This window comes from Triticum urartu, chromosome 2A (genome assembly GCF_056163025.1).
Source record: "Triticum urartu cultivar PI428250 chromosome 2A, HENAU_Tu73, whole genome shotgun sequence".
NCBI classification, from domain to species: Eukaryota; Viridiplantae; Streptophyta; class Magnoliopsida; order Poales; family Poaceae; genus Triticum; species Triticum urartu.
Genome location: NC_141874.1, coordinates 502,266,899 through 502,276,703, shown reverse-complemented (window position 1 = coordinate 502,276,703; position 9,805 = coordinate 502,266,899). Strand labels below are relative to the sequence as shown.

Here is a 9,805-nt window from a genome sequence, read left to right as displayed (position 1 = left end):
TTGATATCTCCGCATCCGTAGCTCCGTTTTGGGCATATGATATATCAAAATCTTCGCCTCGACGAGTACATCATTTCATTCCATTGCATCTTTTTCATTTGAGCTCATCTTGATACCCAAAATGCTGTTAGAAGGAGGCTTCGTGAGTTAATTGTCAGATCTGCTAGTTCATCTTAGACTTTTGTCATTTTTGCCATGATTATTGTGTGCATGCTATGCCTGTGAGTCCTTCATATGTTTTGTTAAACATTTTGTCTTCTTTCCAGAGGTGCAACCCATGCATTTTTAGGATGTGTGTGGTGACTTGTGCAAGCTTGCAAAGTGAGGCACCCGGGAAATCTGTTTTCACGGACTTAGTTGTTTTCACTAAATCTGGGATATTTTAGTTCATGATGCCATATGTTCAGCTTGTTTCCTAGTGATCCGTGCCTCTTTTGAGGATGATCAGTAAAGGAGTTTTGTTAATCATGTTATGCCCTATCCATCAATGTCTTTGTTTGCAATTATGGAGCACCCTAGCTCGAGTCAATCGAGCTCTACTTTTGCTTCATGGTGAATCTGGACAGATCGTCAACTCGTTTGCGATTTTGCCGGCGTTGTTGTAGTTGATCCGTGCATGCTATGCCATTGTTCTTGCCATGTCTAGCTTGTATTTTGTGCCTTCTTAATAGATGTATGCCTGCCTTGCCTTGACTTGCACCGTGGTGAGTGCATCGATCTCGTTTACATGCCTTCGTGAGTTATATTTCAGCATGTCTCAGTTTTCACTAAGTCTGAAAACTGATTGTGTTTTAGCTATGTTCGTGTGCCCGTTAATATATTTTGTGATCCCTTTTGGCCTCAGGTCATTTTGGGACTTTTGTTAAGCTTGTTGAGTAGCTCCATGCCATGTCCTTACTTGTCTTAATCAGGTCATGTAACATGTTGTTTTGCTGCTCCGAAGAGGGCTTCGTGATCTGAAATTTCAGACTAGTGTTAATTTCACTAAGTCTGGAATCTGTTTTGCATTTGCATTTTTGCCATGCTTGTTTGAACCTCATAATGGATGAATTGGCCGTGGCTCAGTGATAGTCTTTTGTTAAGCATCTTGTGGGAATCCCTGCTATGTATTTTGTTGTCTTATTTGGTGGCTGTAGCATGTTCATTTCGTCGCACTTAGATGCCTACTTGCTGTAAATCGCAGACCGGTGTCATATCTTAAAACGCTTGCAATTTCCAAACCGTAACTCCGATTCCAATGATCTTTATATCGTTTTCAAGCGATTTCATCCCCTCTATCCAGTGGCACCCTTGGAATTCCAAGTTGAGGCCAGGTTCATGCATTTCCTGTTATATCTTACATTTTGCATCCCGCATCGCATCCCGCATAGCATATCATCATTTCATCATATTGCTTGGTCTTGCTCGTGGTTGATTGTATCCTTATTGCTTGTTTGTCTTGTTGGGTAGAGCCGGGAGACGAGTTCGCTACCGAGGAGCCCGTTGAGTTTGCTTGTGAGGATCCAGTCAACTCTGACAACTGTGCAGGCAAGATGATCATACCCTCGAAATCACTACTATCTTTGCTATGCTAGTTTGCTCGCTCTTGCTATGCCAATGCTACGATGCCTACCATTTGCTTGTCAGCCTCCCAATTTCCATGTTGAACCTCTAACCCACCTTGTCCTAGCAAACGTTGATTGGCTATGTTACCGCTTTGCTCAGCCCCTCTTATAGCGTTGCTAGTTGCAGGTGAAGATTGGAGGCCGTTCCTTGTTGGAACATTTATTTACTTGTTGGGATATCACTATATTGCTATGTTATCTTAATGCATCTATATACTTGGTAAAGGATGGAAGGCTCGGCCTCTCGCCTAGTGTTTTGTTCCACTCTTGCCGCCCTAGTTTCCGTCATATCGGTGTTATGTTTCCGGATTTTGCGTTCCTTACGCGGTTGGGTTATAATGGGAACCCCTTGATATTTCGCCTCGATTAAAGCTTTTCCAGCAATGTCCAACCTTGGTTTTACCATTTGCCACCTACCCTTTTCATTCCCTTGGGTTCTGCAGACTCAAGGGTCATCTTATTTTAGCCCCCCACGGGCCAGTGCTCCCTCTGAGTGTTGGTCCGAACGGAGCTGCCTGCGGGGCCACCTCGGGGAAACTCGAGGGTTGGTTTTACTCGTAGCTAGTCTCATCTGAGTGTGCCCTGAGAAAGAGATATGTGCAGCTCCTATCGGGATTTGTCGGCACATTCGGGCGGTGTTGCTGGTCTTGTTTTAACCTGACGAATTGTCTTGTTGTACCGGGTTACCGAGTCTGATCGGTGTGTCTTGGGTGGAGGTCTATTCCTTCGTTGACCGTGAGAGCTTGTCATGGGCTAAGTTGGGACCCCCTGCAGGGATTGAACTTTCGAAATCCGTGCCCACGGTTATGGGCAGAAGGAAATTTGTTAATGTCCGGTTGTAGATAACTTGAACCTTAATTAATTAAAATGAATCAACTGAGTGTGTTACCGTGATGGCCTCTTCTCGGCGGAGTCCGGGAAGTGGACACGGTGTTGGAGTAATGCTTGCGCAGGTTGTTCCTCTAAATTCTCGCTCGCGCCTTGCCTCCTCTTCTCGCTCTCTTTTGCGAATAAGATAGCCACCCTATATGCTAGTCGCTTGCTGCAGCTCCACATATATTTGCCTCATCCATTCCTATAAGCTTAAATAGTTTTGATCGTGAGGGTGCGAGATTGCTGAGTCCCTGTGGCTCACAGATACTATAATTCCAGATGCAGGTCCAGGTGATCCCGCTCCAGGTGACGAGTACGAGCTCAAGTGGGAGTTCGACGAGGATTCTCAGCGTTATTATGTTTCCTTTCCCGATGATCAGTAGTGGTGCCTAGTTGGGGTTTGATTCAGGGCCTTGTCGCATGTTGGGTTTTCTTCTATTTTGGCGCCGTAGTCGGGCCATGAGTGATTGTTTGATGGATGTTATTTATGTACTCTGATGTGACGTGGCGAGTGTAAGCCAACTATGTATCTCCCCCTTTTATCATGCTTTACATGGGATGTTGTAATGATTGCCTGACTTGCGACATTGCTTTCAATGCGGTTATGCCTCTAAGTCGTGCCTCGACACGTGGGAGCTATAGCCGCATCGAGGGTGTTACAACCGCCAACCACCATGCGCCATCGCAGTTGCGCCGCCACCCACGCCGCCTCACTGCGAACACCAACACAAGGCCAAGAGGACTGGAGAGAAGCGCCCCGCGGAGGGAGAAGCATCACCGAAGCCGAACGGGAGGGAACCACCTCCACCGCTGTCGTGCGGGAGGCCAGAACCTCCGGCACCGTCGCGGTAGCCGTCCGGACGCGGCAGCAGGGCATGCCAGGCCACCCCTGGCTCGGCCAGGCCCGAAACGGGCCCGCTAAGCCCCGCCGCCACGCTGCAGCAAGCCGGCAATGGCGCTGCCAGCACCCTGCCGCTCATCGCCTCTCCCCTGCCTCCCGGAAGCCACGAAGCAGACCCACCCCGCCGCCGGCCCGCCCAGGCCTAGATGAGGCCCGAAGGGCCCAGATCTGGGCTGAGCGGGTGCTGCCAGACCGTGCCGCCGCGTCGCCCCACCGCCAACGGCGATGCCGCCGTCCAGAAGTCCGCCCCCGCTCACGCCAGGAACCCCCGCCGCCGCGCTTGACCGCCGCCGCCTAGAAACAACGCCCGGGGCCGCCCCGTCCCGCGCCGGCGGACACCCGAGAGGGGAAAGGCCAGGGGGCCGCCGCCACCAGCGTCGCCCGGGCCAGGCCCGCAGCGGGCGCCGGCGACAGGGAGGAAGGGGGAGGGAGAGGCGCGCGGGGGAGGAGGTTGGTCGCGACCGGCCGCCCGCGGGGGCGACGCGGTCGCGGGAGAGAGATTTCTTATGTGTAACCGCCTTTAAATAGCGGATTCTGGTGAGGCCAGGCGTCCAGGTGCGTCAATGCGCATCGCCGGAGTTGTTTTCTCGACCTGCGAGCCTGCTTAATGGCGGCATACGGACGGACGGGGCATTGAACGGGTGTGGTAGATATCCGTCCCGTCCCATCCAGCAGCGCGTCTCTAGCATTGAACAGGCGCGGACATTGGGGACGCGTCGCGGGCGGCGCCCTCGGCCGGTGCGCCACTTCAATGGCGGATGCGGTGAAAGGTCGCGTCTGCTCTGGGTTAACTTCAATGTGGAGTGGCCGCTCTACAATGACATGAATGCGGGCAGCTGGATCAAGATGGTCAGAAGCGGGCGTGGGTGCTGTGTGGACGCCCGCAAATGCCCCATATTTTTGTCCGGTTTGCGGGAGAAAGTGCGTCCGGACCGTCCTACGGACCGGTGCAGGACCGTGTTTAACGGCACAACATGTCCAATTCACACAGTCCAGACGGTTACGGGCGTTTTGAGGCTCGGCGTTGGAGATGCCTTAGTCATGCATTCTCACTCGTCTTGCTACCTTTCTAGCAACTATAAAAATATGCGCACATCAAACACGAAATCTGCGCACATAGGTACTATCTTAGATTCGTGAACGGAGGAAGTACAATCTGATAGCGATGGTTTACCTCAGAATTGTTCATTGAAATGTTACTCCTGCTTCATTGCTTTGTGAACGGTTGTGTTCAATGCATTTCTTTACGCATGTGGGATCATCTGAATTTTGTTCTTTGAAAGCATTGTGATTTGGCATTTGTGTGGAATCTAGTGGAACATCTTCAGTTGTCTACACGAGTAGCAGACATAACCATTCCGTGAGCGAGCAGTCTCTCTCTGTTTTTTCTGATCTTTTTGTTTTAGCAAACCCTTCTATGGGCTTATTTCTGTAGGTTTGTTCTTGGTGTTGGGCCTTCTCCGTGACAGCCGAACAACAAGGCCGGCTTAGGCCCCTTGCTCGTCCACGATCCGACCCATCAGCAAACGGTGAGCATTTCGGGGATGGCTCCGCTCTCCCAGTGCCCCACATGGCGGCGAGTCGGCGGGAGCCTCGGTAGATCGAGCTCGTTCCCCGCAGCGCAGGCCGCAGCCTATCCCTCGGTAAAGGAAATCATTATTCAGATTAGCCTTACTAGTCTCTAGTTATTTTGAGCCTAAATTTCTGGTAGATACAGTCCCAAGCTTCAAGAAGGTTCTTGTTCAAGAAATTTTGGTAGGGCGGTCCTAAAACGGAAGTAGTACTGAGGGTGTCTTCTCTGAAGATTCGAGCAGATTTGTTTACTTCTACTTCTCTGAATATTGAATGCGACGCTTTGAGTCACTGAGCTGAGTACCAGGACTCGGAGGCCTGGACTTTGTGTAATATAGATGACGGACCCATTCTAGTTGTTTGAATTGTTCTGCTAAGATGGGTTGTGATCAATGCAATTTTTTGAAATTTCAAAGGACGTCAGGAGTTATGCCCTTCTATGAGTATAGGATAATATGCTGACGAAAACGCATGCTGCTAGCCTGGAGAGGGCAATGCATTCTGGTGTCAAGATAGTTGGCATCGCGAAATCTGAAGCTCCACCAATGATGTAGTTCCCTGAGTACCAAGCAGTATAGTGCCAGTGATCTTTACTAGTTACCGCTAGCAAAGGCTGAAGGTAATTTGATGTGACCGCGGAATTGTAGTACTTACGGTAGACCTCCAAGGGTTCCGAAGACTGATGGCATGTGATCACTCAAGGTTTTATGTTAGTTAGCTGTTGTTCAGGTATCTCTGTTTCCCTGATGCTGATAGAACCTAACCACTTTATGGTTGTTTGTTAGCAGGTGACCACTCAAGGTCTGATGGTAATTGTCAGGATGTTTGTTGGCAGGTGACCGCTCAAGTTTTTTTTACAGCCGTGCCCAACAGCAAGGGTGCCCGTCGCGTTCTCCAGTCTCCACCATGCCTAGTCTTGTCCTGTGTTACTTCGCCATGTTTTCGTTGCTTCTTAATATTAAAGCACCGCTACCCATTCCGTGCTTCTTATCAGTGGCAGCTTGTTTCCTGGTCTGCTCAACTTCAACATGTTTCTTCACCTACTGCTTCTTGGCCATGTTTTCACCTTATAAATTCCTGCATCCTCTGCTGCCATTGACTCCATTTCACCTGGCCAAGGACTTGTTTGCCGTGTCGGTGACAAGCTTGTCTCCCTAGGTGGCAAGTTTGCACTTGGCTTCTTCCAACCAGGCAGTAAGTCTCGCAACACCTTGAATTTGGTCTTTGCTGCTGTTGATGTTCTTGGTATGTTAGAATTTAGATTGGTTTGTCACTTGTTGCTTACTATCGTGTAGCAATGGATCGACTCTGGATTGTTCAATGCAATGTTACTGGTGCTTCACTGCTTTGTGAAAATGTCTGTTCTTTCAAGATTTGATGCACTTCTGTATGCATGCGGGATTATCTGAATTACAGCATGTGATGGTACAGTTGTAGCCACAAAAGTTGTTTGAAATTCGCCGGAGCATCCTCAATTAGGTCGTTCGAGTAGTAAAACAACTAAATCTCGACATCGAGAATTTGCTATTTGTGATTTTTGTAGAACGTGACGAAGTTTCAATTTGTTTCTTTTTTCTCCGTAGTGATATTTCCCGTGGACTATTTCTGTACAATAGACCGCCCAATCTAGGGCCTTCTAACGCTTCTGTCGCTGTTCAGGTTTCTCACTTTCCTTGATGCTTTGCCTAAAAAAAATCTTTCCTTGATCCTGACTGAACCTGGCCGCTTTATGGTTGTTTCCTGGCAGGTGCACTCAAGGCTCATGTCATTGTCAGGACGTTTCACTGAACAGTTTTGTGGTTACCATTTCAGCTGTGCCCCCACGGCAAGGGTACCTACCGCGTTCTCCAGTCTCCACCATGCCTATTCTTGACCTTTCTTAGTGTCTTGTACTTTGTTTTCGTTGCCTCCTAGCAGCGCTACCCATTCTGTGCTTCTTATCAGTGGCAGATTGTTTCCCCGTCTGCTCAACTTCAATATGCTTCTTCACCCATTACTTCTTGGATTTATTTTCACCCTACACATCCATGCATCCTCTGCTGCCATCGACTCAATTGCACCTGGCCAAAGACTTGTTTGCGGTGTCAGTGACAAGCTTGTCTCCCTGAATGGCAAGTTCGCGGCAGGCTTCTTCCAAACTGGCAGTAAGTCCCACGACACCTTGAACTGGTACCTAGGCATTTGGTTCAATAAAGTCCCCAAGATAACTCCCGTGTGGCTTGCAAACCGTGATGATCCAATCACTCAACCCGCTTTGGTTAGGTTCATAATTTCTGAAGATGGCAATCTTGTCATCTTAGATCAAGCCACCAATTCCATGATCTGGTCCAGCGGAGTTAGTATTAGAACTAACACCACCATTGCCATGCTCATGAACAATGGAAATCTTGTCCTACAAAATGCCTCAAACTCATCCGACATTCTATGGCAAAGTTTTGATCACCCAACAAATACTTTCCTCCCTGATGCTAAGATCGGCCGAGACAAGGTCACTGGTTTGACTCGCCGTCTTGTTTCCAGTAAGAATTCAATTGACCCAGCTCGTGGTCGTTACTGTAACGAGTTAGTTCCTAACAGGTTGATCCTTACGCTTTTGAACTCATCCATAGTATACTGGTCTAGCGGGGAATGGAATGGACAGTATTTTAGCACCATTCCGGAGATGTTAAGCCACAATTTGATAGACTTCAAGTTTGTCAACAACACAAATGAAGAGTACTTCACATTCAGCTTACTGAACGACACGATGATCATGCATCATCTACTTGATGTTTCTGGTCAACTGAAGACTTTAATCTGGGATGAGGTCTCACAGGATTGGTTAGGTTCCTACTCCAACCCCAGAGCTCAGTGTGATGTCTATGCTCTCTGTGGACCATTCACTGTGTGCGATGACAACTCAGCTCCATATTGTAGCTGTATGAAGGGCTTCTCCATAAGATCCCCGGAGGATTGGGAGCTAAATGATAGAAGCGGTGGATGTGTGAGAAATACTCCTTTAAATTGTGGCAGTAATAGGAGTACCGCAGGAATGACCGATAAATTCTACTCCTTGTCCAATGTGAAATTGCCTCGGAATTCCGGCAACGTAGGCGCTGCTACCAGTGATAGAGAATGTGCAGAAGTTTGCCTAAGAAATTGCTCTTGCACTGCATATTCTTTCACCTACAGTACATGCTCTATTTGGCATGAGGAACTCGTCAATGTAAAACAGCAGCATGCTGACACTACTGATACAAACGATAGTGCAGTTTATCTTCGCCTTGCTGCAAAAGAGATGCAAAATCAGAAACCTGGCAGAAGAGTGACAATTCGGATTTTGGCAGTTACCATTGTCAGTGCCCTGGGGTTGCTGGCAATTATATTGCTAGTTGTTCTACTGATGATTCGGAGGAACAATAGAGGCTGGTCTGGTGGTACACTGAAAAATCCTCAAGATGGTGGTGGAATTATTGCATTTAGATACACTGATTTGCAGAGGGCAACAAGAAATTTCTCCAAGAAGCTAGGTGCCGGCGGCTTTGGTTCTGTGTTCAAGGCATATCTGACTGACTCAGCTACGATGGCAGTGAAAAGGCTTGATGGTGCTTGTCAAGGAGAAAAACAATTTAGGGCCGAGGTGACTTCAGTCGGGGTTATACAACATATCAATTTAGTTAGACTGATCGGTTTCTGCTGCGAGGGTGAACAAAGGTTACTTGCATATGAGCACATGCCAAATCGTTCTCTTGACATCCATCTATTTCAGAACAACAACACAGTTTTAAACTGGTGTACCAGGTATAAAATAGCTCTGGGAGTTGCTAGGGGGCTGACTTACCTGCATGAGAGCTGCCAAGACTTGATCATACACTGTGATATCAAGCCACAAAATATACTCCTCGATAAGTCGTTTGTTGCTAAAATTGCTGACTTTGGTATGGCCAAGTTAATAGGGAGGGATTTTAGCCGGGTTCTGACTACAGCAAGAGGAACCGTAGGATACCTTGCTCCCGAATGGATAAGCGGGGTTGCTATCACACCAAAAGTCGATGTTTACGGCTATGGGATGGTGCTAATGGAAATCATATCAGGAAGACCGAATTCACTTGAACAATACACTGCAGGTGGTGATTGTGATGTTTTCTTCCCTGTGCATGCTGCACATATGCTTCTCGAGGGAGATGTGGCAAGCTTGGTGGATGACAAATTATCTGGTGATGTGAATCTAGAGGAGGCTGAACGGTTATGCAAGGTTGCTTGTTGGTGCATTCAGGATGATGAGTTTGATCGGCCGACAATGGGAGAAGTTGTTCGTGCTCTAGAGGGTCTATCTGATCTTGACATGCCTCCCATTCCAAGACTACTTCAGGTTATTACAAGGAGTACTCCTACCTCTGTAATGAATCAGAATAATGAAGATGCAGCATGGCATACATAAGAAGCAAACATCTATCTGTATGTGAAACATAGTAAGAAAGTCTGAGAGGGAGCAAGAAGAATGATACCCAATAGCTGTGTAATTTAAGCTTGACTCTGTACCAGGTGTGTAAATCATCAGTCTAGTCGTTCTAATCTTTCACAGGTATGAAATAAAATTCGTCAGAAGTTCAGTGCGACCTCTTGTATGATTGATTTTGTCAATGCAAAGGAATACATTTTTGTTCTGGCTGCTCTTTTTGCTTTGCTTCGTGGTGACTTTGTTCGCTTCTTCACTGGAATGTATGTGTGCATCGTTTCATGATTTGCTGCCTTGCCCTATTTAATCTGACAGTTAGTGGTCACTGGACCTGACCAGTTTTAACTGTGCAAAGTGTTGCTAATGATTTGGATGGAACCATATATACCTTAAATTTAGAGGTAAATACATCATAAG

At 47.6% G+C, this 9,805-nt stretch overlaps 1 pseudogene across 3 annotated transcripts; it reads left to right on the top strand.

Moving 5' to 3' along the window:
• Positions 1 to 4,867: 4,867 nt before the first annotated feature.
• On the top strand, positions 4,868 to 9,542 carry LOC125538223 (G-type lectin S-receptor-like serine/threonine-protein kinase At2g19130 pseudogene; annotated as a pseudogene). 3 transcript variants are annotated; one of them, XR_015616787.1, is made up of 3 exons: positions 4,868 to 5,021; positions 5,739 to 6,144; positions 6,698 to 9,542. The product of XR_015616787.1 is annotated as a G-type lectin S-receptor-like serine/threonine-protein kinase At2g19130 pseudogene, transcript variant X2 (transcript). The 3 variants fall into 3 exon arrangements; XR_015616786.1 differs by having other exon boundaries at positions 5,739 to 6,609; XR_015616788.1 differs by having other exon boundaries at positions 5,736 to 9,542.
• The last annotated feature ends 263 nt before the right edge of the window (positions 9,543 to 9,805 follow it).